Here is a 13,229-nt window from a genome sequence, read left to right as displayed (position 1 = left end):
TCTGGTCCAGCTCCCCTGAAATGAACAGGGACTCCTTCAGCTCTATCAAGGTGCTCAGAGCCTGTCCAGTCACTTGGCAAACAATGATGGTGTACACTATGTTAACATTAGTCTGATTAGATGAGTACTTTAATTTCCATTTTTAGGTCAACAAAAGTAAAGCAGAGAACTTCTGTGGCTTTCTCATCACTGTTGGAGAAATCTGATTCAGAACTGGGAATACAGCAAAGCTACTTTATTCCTTTGCACATTTTATTGCAGAGTCATGGAAGCTGAATAGCTGTGTCTTGAAAAGGACTTGAAAATCATGTAGCCTGACCACTTGATCAAAAAAGGGCTAGTTTGAATCAGTTGCTCAAGACCTATTCTAACTGAGTGCTGAATATCCCTGAGGATGGATATTGCACAACCTCACTGGAATGCCTGACTGCCCTGATATTGTGTGGTGGTTGTTTTTTTTCCTATTATCTACCTGGAATTCCCACAGTTTGAAGCTGTTTCTATGGTCTCTTGCACACTATACAACTCTAGAAACAGTTTGACTCCTTTACCATATTTTTTTCTCATAAAAATGAATTATCGCCAGTTATTTCATCACCTCTTAAGATTCTTTATTGCTTTATTGCTGCAGTTTTAATAACTATGGTAAATTCTTCATTTTTAAAAAGATTACTTCTGATGACACGGCTGAGTATTACCCAGAGACTATGGAAGAGACTGCATTTGGTGAAGTCAGTCATTTCACTCAGTGCAATATATACATCTTGTTAGCCTCTACACTTGGTTATGATTTCCTGATAAACCCTGGCCATACTAGCACATCACTACAAAAGGAGTTTCTCCTGGGATGCATCCTCTACAGATGCAAACTGTCATCACCCTATTAAGTCATTGGGACCATGATGACAACACTTGCTATACTACACTGAATGAAATTTCACTCAGAAAAAATGCATGAAAGTTCATGAAAAAGGATGTCAAGGACATCAAGGAACCTGAAAAGTGTATGTAGTTTTTTCTTGGTACAATAAATTGATGCCTGCTAGCTATGGTGGAGCCTAATGAATTATTTCATATTAAATTTATAAAGCTGCCAAGTAAACATACTAATGTTTACTTAAAGAAATGTATTTACCTACTGGTTCCCATACTAACTCAGTACTAACTGGCAGATGTATCTACATAGGCATATGCTTGTTATAAGCTTGCAAATGGCTGTAAGCTAAATAGATTACATCTGTCTTGTGTGTTTGTGAGAGATATTTAATTGTGAGGGATACTCAATTCTTATATAGAAACACCCTTGAAAACACCCTTTTGGCTTGAAGGATGAAACAGAAATTTGCAAAGGTCATTCCATTAATTCCTCATCATTCTCTCACTGAAGACCAGACAAAAATTATATCACAGTCACATAAAGCAATAATGTCATCCAAGATCTCAGAAGATCATAAAAGAATTCACAAATTTCTGATGTGATGCAATGGATTCCTATGGAAAATGCTGGCAGAGGCTGGCTGGTTTGCAGCATCATTCCAGAAAATAGCATTCACATTAGTGTAATGGGAGGACTATGTGGCAAGAGGATCATAATCAAGACTTAGTGGTATTTCTCTATAAGTCATACGCTATCAGGGCCAATTTTACAAGAGCTAAGACTGGCCCTATGTCTTTTTAACTCGTCCTTCTAATGCAAGGAACTGTTCTGGCATAAATATTTTTGTGTCTGCTGTGGTGAAGTAGAGTCCTCCAAATGACTTTATCCTGCTGTTAAAAATCAGCAACAGAGAGAAAGAATAACTCCAACAAGTTGAGTAATTTATAGGAAAAGTACCTCTGAGAAAATGCTCCATAGCTGCTTTTAACAGCAGTTTCATTCCAGCTATAAAAAGCTGAGCAAGCTAGACCCCTCTCAGATATTTGCAGCATAGTTACCCTTTGCTTTTTAATTTTTTGAATAGCTTTTCTTTGCTCCAAAAAAGTCATTTATTGCAACTGACATCCTTTGGAATAGGAGCAAAATTCCATGAGGCTTCAAGTGAACCCTAATTACATTGCAAGTAAGTGGCAGAAATGGTCCTGTGTTTAGTGCTATGGCTCTGCCACTGGGTGAAGAGCAAGACGGATTTAATTTTAGTCTGGGCATGGATTGTCTGGAGTATTTTTCTTATTTTATATTACAGCTATTTCTAAAAGAAAGAAGGAGAAAGAACCATAACTGCAAACACATCTGTGTTACATATTTTCCTTATGTGACACTGCAACAGCTTCAGTCCATGAAAATTAATGGACTGTAACAATACGATTGGAATTCAGATACAGGGTTGGCACCAGAATGAGGAAACAGACAACACTCCCTGGTTGTAGAAACAAGCAGATCACCTTTTCTCACTTATGTAACATTACAAGGAACAATAATCCTACTAGTATTGTCTTCATGTTACCACCAATAAACCTGTATGTGTAGTATAGGTTTCCCTGCCACTAATAAGATACACCTACATGACTCAGATGATTATATGATTTTTTCTCAATTACTAAACATGAAAATTTGTCCAATAGCATAATTTCCACACAAGGGAGTCTGACACAATGGGAACTTCAACAGATCTTACAAATCCAAGTTATAAATTGTAAGTAGCAGTCCCACTGGTCTCATGCATGATTGGTCTCCCAACCTGTGATTACAGGTTCAGGTCCTAATAGAAGGTAAGTCTTGCATGTCAAAATAATAAACATAGGAATAATATGATTGTAATGACAATAAAAGTAAAAGGAACTGCTTTACTTACAAAAGGTTAGAGGAAAAGCATACATGAAATGGATGCTGCATAATGATATAGTATCTTCAGAACTACAGTAGTGAATATGAAAAGGTGTAGATTTAAGCTTGGTCCAGACAATGTATATTTTCAGTTTAAAAAAAAAAAAATATATATATATATATATTTTTAGGAAAAGGGTGGTATTGTACTGTTTGGGGTTGTTTAGGAAAGCTTTATGTGTTCTGTCATTAAGAAAAGGTGAGACAAACCTGTGGTGAATGACCTAGTTATAACTGCTTCTGTATAACCAGATACGGACTAGCTGGCTTCTTGAGGGCCTTCAACACTCCAGGGTTCAACGATGAAGGATGTTGCTAATCAGTGTTTGTTTTGAAAAGCTGATGCATACATTAAAGGTTTCATTTTTATTTCTGATAAGAAGTTACCAAGATACAGTCTCTAACACCTCCTCTGAATGGAGCATCACTCATCACGGGTGCACATTGTTCTGATACAGCTGAAGAGGAGATAAAACATGTGAGCTTAAGCCTCAACAAGAACCCTAAACCGAAGTATTTAATCCATCATCATTGGCAGCAGCATTAGAAAGCACACATCACTCATTACCATGGCTTGGTTCGTTCTATGTGACAACATTGCATATATAAAATCAATTTCATACTATCATATGCAGAAGGCATTTATCTTATTTCCTTTGAACAGGGAAAGAGAAAGTGGAAAGTGCACAGCTCATAGTCCATAGGAAGGACTAACATTAGTTTTCAGGTGTGTCTATGTTAATTCAATTTCTCCTCTTTCAGCCCAGGGGGAAAAAGAGAGCCTCTCACCAAAGGAATAGGTGAGGCTCTGTCTATGGAGACTGTAAAGCAGAAGACAGATGTGTGAAGTGAGAGAAATGAAAACAGGGTGCCCACTTATCTTTTGGGATATTTTGCTTTTGATTCAGAGCACTACTATATCATTTTTCCAAACTTAAATAACATAGATATTGGTAAGGACAATCCAGTTCCTGTCAGTGTGAGTATCCAGTGATATAGGTCTGGCATTATTGTTCAGACTGCTTATTTTACTAATTCCTTGTCCTAGCTCTCCCTGCTAACTTCAGTTCACCTGTACTGTCTGACTTTACTGTGAGATTCCTGAGACAGGTACCCAAGAAGTGAGATTTGTCAGATCTCCCATATGGATTTAATTTAGCATATTTTATATTAACAAGTGCTTCCTACCTTCAGATCAGTACCCTTGTGCGACACCCACAGTCATTGAATAAGTTGACCTCCAGCTTTACAAATATGGCCCCAAAATCTTGTGGGTTGACAAGAATCACACTTTTCAGAATACTGCTGAGGGTTACAAGGTGTTGGTTATTTTGGTGCTTTTCCCATGATAATTAATCAGTAACCTTCACATGCCAGTTCACAGCAGCGCCTTGTACTCAGGCCTCTGGGAGCCCTTGGCTGTTGGACTCATTTAATTGTGAGTACAACTGATGTCAATTTGTTGTTTCACTAAGCAGGGCACCCTGCCAGTTCCTTCTGTGACAAACTGATTTTAACGCTATTAGACTCTCATTGCTACTGCAGTGCATTAAGTGCTTTATTGTTGAAATATGTGCAATGGCACTAATGATGGATTTACTGTTCCCCTGAGGTGTGCAAGTGGGGAAAAATACCCAGACCTTAGAGAAACACAGCATCACTCCTGTGTCTGGGTACACAAGTATTTTGTCCTGGAATGGCCCATTTGAACCTTTAGGTACAGTGGGGTCCAAAGCCCCAATTTGAGATACTACTAACAGTGATGAGGAGTAGGTAAAATGAAGGAGGAGAGGTTCATGGTCTGGCAGCTCAAAGATAGTACATATTTTGAATCATCTGTCATCTCCTGGACTTAAACATGATGATAGCTCCTCAGCCAACTGAAGATGAACAATAGTGGGTGATCTACATTTGTCAGGTATCCTCACCTGTGGGACAGGACATGGCAAGGATTTGTCTCACTACAATGACATAGAAGAATTACACTGATATGAGACACCCTAAGTGGAAAGGTGGCTCTTTTCAGGAGCACTTAACATTAATGAGCATCAAAGATGGCAAATGGGAAAGGCAGTGTGTATGTTACTCCCTACTACCTCCGCTATATTCAATATTTCAAATAAATTTTTGTTTATTTTTCCTATTCCTTTTGGTAAGTTGATACACAGTTTGGAAGTAAACCCTCGGCCTCTTAATAATTTTAATTTTAAAATCTCAAGACCTATACTGTGTCTTCCAATGTTGATCAGTCGGCATTTTGGCATCTGCCATAGCAAAACTTGGTCCTACATGGCTGAACGAGGAAGGCACCAAGCATCCCGAGGTCGATGACAAGAAGGAGAGGGCTTCTTTCAGGAAGCAATTTTAGCATGGGTATAATTCACAGTGAAGTTGAGCTGAGCACACACTTAAAGGATTTTCTGAATAGGGACAGATGCATGACCATGCTTAAGAGATTTCCTGAATCATTCCATAGGATGGCTTTTTACTGGGTTCTATAAGATTTGACTGGAAACCAGAAACCCTTTTCCTAAGTTTTTGTGGGTTGTATATTTGTTCAAACTTTCTCTGTGTTGGGGGGTAGAACAGCATTTAAGCACGAAGAAAATGAATGAAACAAGATACCAATTGAAAACAGAGACTCCATCATGGAGAAAATGGTCATTTAATTTTTCTTTCATTTGTTATTAAATTCAAGAAAGCAATAAAGTAATAAAAAATACAACTACCCAATTTCATTAGGTGGTTGAAATAAATGTATATCATCAATGGAGATATTAGGTTGCATGAGTGTCATCACCAAGCTTTTTTAATGGCCTTCCACTACCAAAGGGCTGAGAGTTTCACTCTGGGTGCACAGCCCCAGCTCCGTTTAATTTCAATGGACACATGCTCTCCATCTGTGTGTCTGGGATACTTCCTACCAAATGTTTCAAAGAGGAACATTTCCCACATGCGTTCTTCTGAGCTGTCAGAAACAGCCCTGTAATTTATTGATTTGACCTGATCGAGTAAAATGGGTTCAGCTCCAACCAAAGCAATTTTAATAAAGTTGGGTACAGTGCACAAGAAACTTTGTGGAAGGCTTCTGAAATAAGGTGCAGAAGTAAAATGCTTCTGGCAATGTGCTCCCACAGTCTCAAGCAAAGAGAACAGTGCAATGGAATGAATCGCTGCCTGGAGCAAAGCTGCAGTAAGTGAACTGTTGGGCACTTAGCCTGCTTCAGAGGCAAAGCCAAACACCTTTAAGTCCATGTAGGAGCAAGCAACATCTCCTCCTGCAGCTCTGAAGGAAAGATTTGCTGAACTGAGCCTGTAGGATGACTTGCTGGACACGACTAGTTTGGGACATTGGGGTTTGGCTGGGTGCAGGGCAATTGTGCTTTACATGTATATATGTGCTGCTTATAAAAGGTCTCACTCACTACCTTCTGTAGTAAAAACACACATGGCAAAAAATTCAGTCTGATGAGGAAGTTTGCAGCAGAGCCTAATTGCACCTCATAATGGTTCTTTGTACATGAAATGAAATCCAAACTTGCCATTTCTTACAGCACTTCCATGGGAAGTGTGTTGTAATAGTGTATAGCAAGGGAACTAAGCATTTTCTAAAACATTCAGGATTTATTTTTGAATTCATATACATTCATATACATTTATATACATTTTGAATTCATATACTTGACATATTTTACTGATACACTTTTTTTGCTCAGAGCTTTGCTCTGTGGATGTGCCATGGCAATATCCATGCCTAATTATTTAATATTTTTATTGAGAGAATTATGCCCACAGCTTCCTTCCTGACAGGTACAGAGGTTTGGGCATCTGTCTGGGACATCTGTTCATTTCTAGCTGCAATTTTGAGCATAGTGCTTTGCTGTCTCACTCCAGAGTCTACTTTAGCAGGTCTTTTATGCAGACTTATCTTGAAAAAGTAATTAAAAAATTAGGAGAAAATGTTTTTTAAACATTAATGAAAAGAAATTTTTCTTCTATGCTTCAAAGAGGCCTCATCTAAACTTGATTCCTTTTCTTTAGTTAGTTTCAGTGAAGTTGCTCTGGGATTACATCAGAGTCACTCAGTCTCCTCTGGGAAATTGATATTTCATGCGCTCTGCTGCTGGCCAAAAGCCTCTGTCCTAGGAAAGGGATGAAGAATACACACTTATCTACAAAAACAGACCCCTGCAAATCTGTCCTTTGAGGACTCTGGGAGCTGGGGAACTCCGAGCTGATAAATGGAGGAGGTTGGCTTGTTCTGGAATGTGAGGTTGATAACTTCATGAGGAAAGTCCCAAACTGCTTTATATATCATACTGAAGTGCCTGGTGAAGTGATTAGGATTTTGGTTGCCCCACATGGACCCTCTGTAATTAAAGAAGAGATCGAGAGGCACATTCAAATCCTCTGCACTCCACTGTCTTTATCAACCATGGTGAAAGCCTGGGATTATTAATATGTTAATATGGGATTATTACTGTTTTATTGCAGATACTTCTACAAGGATCTAAAACAATTTAACAGTGTTGAAGAAACCTTTACCTATATTTAAGATATGTTCTTGAGACAAAGCCTATTCAGAGCTGCATTCAGGAATTCACTGTAGCGCAAAATGATGAGGCTGTTGAATTTAATAATTTACTGTCAGGCATATTTTGATTCTGAAGGTTGGATTTGGTTTCATTAATTAGCTCTCCCTGTTGACCAGCAAGGACAGAATTCTCTCTCATGTAGACACCCAGTAAAGAATCTGCACATAAACAGCCAACGTGGTCAGACCTGACAGAGAGTGGCTGGGAGGTACAGGACTCTAATTTCATTACAGATGATCTGAGCCTGAATTATTGTTATTTTTTGCTATATGAATAGTCCATGAATACGATACTTATATTTACTCGGTAATCTCATGAAAGAATTACTGTTCTTTCATTCTGGCAGCACTGCCAGGGGACTCAGTCCTGTACAAAGATGAAGAAACATGCAGTAACATGAAATTCTAAACACATCCCACACTTTAAACTAGCAAATTTGCTTTCACCAAATAGCTGAATGTTTGCTGTCAACAATCTTTCACACTTAGATTATTCAGCTCTTGAATATTCACAGAAAGAGGTTGTGGTCAAGTCCAAATTCATGTTTCAACCTAAATGAATGTAAAAATTCTGGTTTTCCTCCCATCCTCACCCTGCATATTCATGTGCTGTGCACTGAAGCAGCACACTTCCTCATCCACCTAATTTCCACTGAGTTTCAGGTATGTGCTCATGTTGAACAGCTACTTACATATGTTTTTCTTGAATGAAGGAGCACAGATCTGGCCCCAGAACCACAGAGAGTGCAGTTTGAGTGAAATTCCCAATGTTTCTTGCCTGTGCATTCAGTGGACAGTTGTGATTGGGCTCCCTGCATTGCCAGTGGAAGAGAGTGAGCTGCCCATAGACAGGTACATCACACTGAAGATCACCCTCTACCTCTTGCCATGCCTACAAAGCTGAAGGAACCAGCTAGGAATAGGTACTTGATTTTGAAGGAAATTGAGTTTAGGGAGATGAACTCTAGCCTATTGTTGGTTAGGACCCAGAACAGAATAGGCTGGAGATATTCCAGCCCCAGTCAGTTTGAGTTGTAGCTATTTTCTATATTCAGTTATTAATGAGAAGATAGAGAAATTGTGATGTTTGTGTCTTATACTGTCATTCCTGAAATGGAATGCTGTATGCTCCAAGCTCCAGAAAGGGTTTATTAAAAAAATTTTTTTGCTTATTTTTGATGCTTTTCATAGAAATGTACATTTTTATTTACCTGAGTTAAATTCTGGATTCTGCCCAGGTTTTTCTCTTTGGCCTCACTAACAGTGGGTTTCTGTCTGTTTCTACAATCCATCTGTGTTCTGTCCAGAGAAACGTTTTCCCAGAGCAAACCCCATGTTTGTGGAAGATCTTGCCTTTGGAACAGGGGTCCATGATTTCTCATGGTTGAGTTCAGTGATTAAAACGGCAGCTACTTCAATCCACCTGTGGAAACAAACAGCACTGCAGCTGTGGGTTTGCTATTAAAATGAAACACCACTCTCTCTGAAATGCAGGCCAGGAGGCTAGATGTTCGTGATAACGCTCAGGGTGGGTAGTTCCTTCTGCACAGGGAGTCCATCCTGACTTCCAAGCACTCATTTACCAGACACACCTCTGAGACAGACATCACAAGCTCTTGATGCACTGGTGGGGCAGAAGAAAATCAGAGTTTTGAGTTATAGGTGCTTATGCTGAGATCCCTCTAATGTTGGGAATGTTATGCCAACCTCACACCAAGTCCCAAAAATTGAGAACTGCAGCTGGTTTATTTCTGCAGCAATGTCTCCTTCACATTGCCCGTTATACCTGTGATTTCATAATGACCACAGTGCTTACTGCAGGAGTATTTTTAGCATCAGTATGTTCCTACATTTGAAAGTGCCTTCAAAACTGAGGACTCCTGTGGTTTTAGGATTCCTTTTTCCCTTTATAATGGAGATGGACAGGAATGATGTGTGGGTTTGTACCACAAGTTGTGATGGGAGTCCTTATTTTCTGTTTTTTTTTTTTTTTGCTACAGTATTGCTCTGGCTGCCCATGCCTGCTGCACTCATGTGATTTTCAGTCACCTCATGACACAGCATAGCAGTAAATTCAAACAGTGATCTCTGTTATGAAAATTGATATTGTATTTTTGCCATATTACTTATCCAATGCATGATACAAGAAAGACGAGGTACACCAGTTGGAAGTGCCCAGGGATGTGGTGGAATCACCATTCCTTTAGGTGTTCAAGAACCATGGAGATGTGGTACTTAGGGACATGGTCATTGAGCTTGATGGGGATGGGTTGGTGTTGGACTAGATGATCTTAGTGGTCTTTTCCAACCTTAATGATTCTATGATAAAGCTTAATGCCATCCAGCTGGGCTTCGTGATGTTTTAAATGATTTTTTTCTTCTTCTTCTTTTTTTTTTTCCATTGGGCACCACAAGCATATCCAAAATAAAAGTCAGCCTCTTCTACGTTTCAAGGGCCTGGTGAAACACTCAAGCCAAGAAGAAAACCCTGTTTAGTGGCAATCAATGGGATGTTCATGGGATTTATATCTCTTACAGTCTGAATTAGCCAACTGAAGATGAAAAATCAGTGAATAAATGCATTTATTTTGACTCAGATTAGCTGATACATTTCAACACTTGCAGTGAATTGGGAACTATAGCAAAAAACCTCAACTACCACCACCACCAACAGAAAACAAACAACACAGAACTGCCTTTTATTAATTACTTTTTCAGACTGACTTAATTTATGTGTCTTTGGTAACCTGGCTTGACAGCAGAGCAAGTAGGGGAAAATGGGTCCAGCTTGGGAATGTTCTTCCCACACAACCAGCTGCATAAGCAAAGATAAAGTTGAGAAGTGAGGACCTAAAGGATGCCCTGCTGGCAGAGTACAACTTTGTTTTCTTCGGCTGGCAAATATAAAAATATGAACCCCCAGCTCCTCAGATGGAGGGCAGAATGCAGAGCTGCAAACAGGAGCACCAGGATTAGCCTTGTTAAAAATCAGAGCCTTGTGTGCAAACCACTGGTAGGTAAATAACTCTTTAGTTCATGTGTCTGAGGAAAATGATAGAAGACCAGAATTAATTAGTAAAAGGTACTGACTGTGGAAAATGGCTAAGTGTCATGCTGAAGGCTTGAGTGTGAATACTTTATTAGTCTGTTCTGAGATGTTCTGCACTGAGTCTCAGAGATGTTCACAATGTTGGAACAGCTGCATCTTAACTCTGATTCTTAGGTTTACTTGAATAAATATCACCAGGGCTGAGACCTATCATAAAGGGCTTTAGAAAGCTGACAAAGTAACAAAGACGCCTCACAAAATAGGTCTCAGGCTGAATGCTGGGCTAATATTCTCTAATCCCACAGGACTTTTCAAACAAACATATCCCCACAGAGGTCTATTTACTCAACAACTGGCTTTTAAAATAGGTATATTACCAAGATCCAGCATTCTGTGCCTCTGTTTATATTCTGAAAATCAATATCACAAGAAGAGGAAAGGGTCTTTGGCTGTTATTATCCTTGTGACTTTATAATTCCTTCTCCCCCTATTGCCTCCTGAGATGTCTGTGAATAGCTAGGAGTGAATAATGTCTTAATTGCCCATGAAAAGTATACTCAACTGCTAATATAAATATATACTCAGAATGAGGTCTTCAGGCTACAGAATGTCTTATTATTTAGGAGCTACAATTATTAACTCAGAGGGTAAATGAACTAAGATATGCTTCATTCCTCAATTTTAAGACTGTCAGATTGTTGATACAAATAAAACTCAAGTTTTACTTTGTTTTTAGTTTATGTTTGTTTACCTCTTCCCTCTAATTCTAAATGTGCTTGTTAAATGGAAAATAAAGATCATAAAAGGAAAATAAATATATCCTATACTTCATTATTCCAGACAAAGTTTGCATATTTGAAAGAAAGACAGTCAGTTCATAGATGATGATAACAGAAAAAAAAAAAAAAGCTTAAATCACCAGGCATTTCTTTTCATATTCCAGCCATTGCTCTTCATATTCCAGCCATTGCTCAGGGGCTCATCTCATACAGTTTTAGAAATTTGAAACTTTGGCATTGAGTTTATGCTTTCTGCTTTTTTCTCTTCAAGCACGTCTCCTGGCAGGACAGACTATCTCAGCTGCAGCACTGAAGGAGCAAGCACAAAATGTGGAGGTATCTAGGGGACTTTGGCTCCTGACTCCTGCCATACACCTCCAAGCTCAGCTCTATGAAAAAACAATATGCTCACAGAGCAGCTGAACATGAATTTGCATCTATTTGTGTTGTCTGTCAATAAGCACCAGCAAGGCAGCTTCATGCATCAAATAGAGCTGTAGAATGGCTTGGGTTGGAAGGGATCATAAAGATCCCTTCAACCCCTGGCCATGGTTTGGTTGCCCCCCTGCCAGATAAGACTGCCCAGAGCCCCATCCAATCTGATCTTGAGCACCATCAGGGATGGGGCATCATGACTTCTCTGGGCAACCCGTTTCAGTACTATCTTCTCATCTTAACACAGTGATCTGGGTTTCAGCATTCATCCACAGGGCAGAACCACCACTACTGATACCCCACAACAAATGGAATAGCAGGCAACAACCTTCCTGCACTTCTCTCCCTCAGAGAGCACACAGATACCAACAGCTCAGCAATCAGGCAGTATGCACTCTGCTGCCAGAACATTGCTTTTTTCTACTGTAAGAAATATATTTATAGGGAGTTTGTTTGTTTTTATTTGTCTTCCCCAAGGCATGTGTTTAAGCAACAAAGCTCGTGGTAACCATTCTATCCACTATTATCTAGTTCTTCTTGGCAGTAGAGTTCAAAGGAGCTCACAGAGCTGGAAAGCATCAGTACCCTTATTTTTGTCCACATGGAAAATGAAGCATGGAGATAACAGCATCCAGCTCAACAAACACCATTCCCTGTGCAGTAACTATGTACTATGTCCTTCTCCAGAAAACCACAGCACTGTGTAAAAGGAAAATAACTTTATTGATTGTGAAAGGCTGCTGAAATGTCCTCACTCAACAGATTTGATCAGATAATACAAAAACCATGAACACCTTAAAATAATCCTGCTGCTATGTCAACGACAGAGAAGAGGTTGTCTTTTGTGCTAGAGATCTGGAGTTATCTGCTCGAGGAATTCTCTGCTCTTGTACATTTTTATGCTTACATTGTTCAAGGGGTACATGAAGCCAAAGGGGCACTTTCAGCATACTGCAGTGGGAGAGGAGCATACCAGACTGAATCAATGTAATTCAGTGTTGCCCTGGTGCTTTAGCTAAGGGGACAGGCCTCCTTGCAGTGAGTTTGGAGCCAAAAGGCAGCATGATGACAAGGGCCTCCCAGCCCTTGAGCTTCAAGCCTGAGCTCAAGCACTAAGTTTCAAAGGCAGCAGATACGTGGTGATCTGCAGACCAAGCCCATTGCTTTCCATCTGTTGACACAGTTCCCCTTGGAGCCTCATGGCTTGCAAGGCCAAGCTGAGTGAGCTGTGTACATTCTAATAGCTCCATCATGTGCAAACGTGTGCTGTTCTGGGCTTTTACTTCCAGATGTGAACAGGGCTTGGTAATGCAGTGTTTGGGAGCAGTGGGAGGATAACTCCATGAGCAGCCTTACATGGGGAACTACCAGCCATATGAGCCCTCTCCCCCTTCTCCAGGTGGATGCATGTGTGATGGTTTGTAACTCAAGACCATGTATATACCTTCATAAAATCTCCCCTCTCAAACATTGGGGACTCATGGGGAATAAAAAAAAAATCACAAAAATGTTGCCCCTTCATGTTGTTCCAAGGCGAATGATCTAACA

The sequence above is a fragment of the Tympanuchus pallidicinctus genome, unplaced genomic scaffold (assembly GCF_026119805.1).
Source record: "Tympanuchus pallidicinctus isolate F22 unplaced genomic scaffold, pur_lepc_1.0 scaffold2, whole genome shotgun sequence".
Lineage (NCBI taxonomy): Eukaryota > Metazoa > Chordata > Aves > Galliformes > Phasianidae > Tympanuchus > Tympanuchus pallidicinctus.
The sequence above is the reverse complement of the archived record's forward strand: the minus strand, read 5'-3'. Positions refer to the sequence as shown.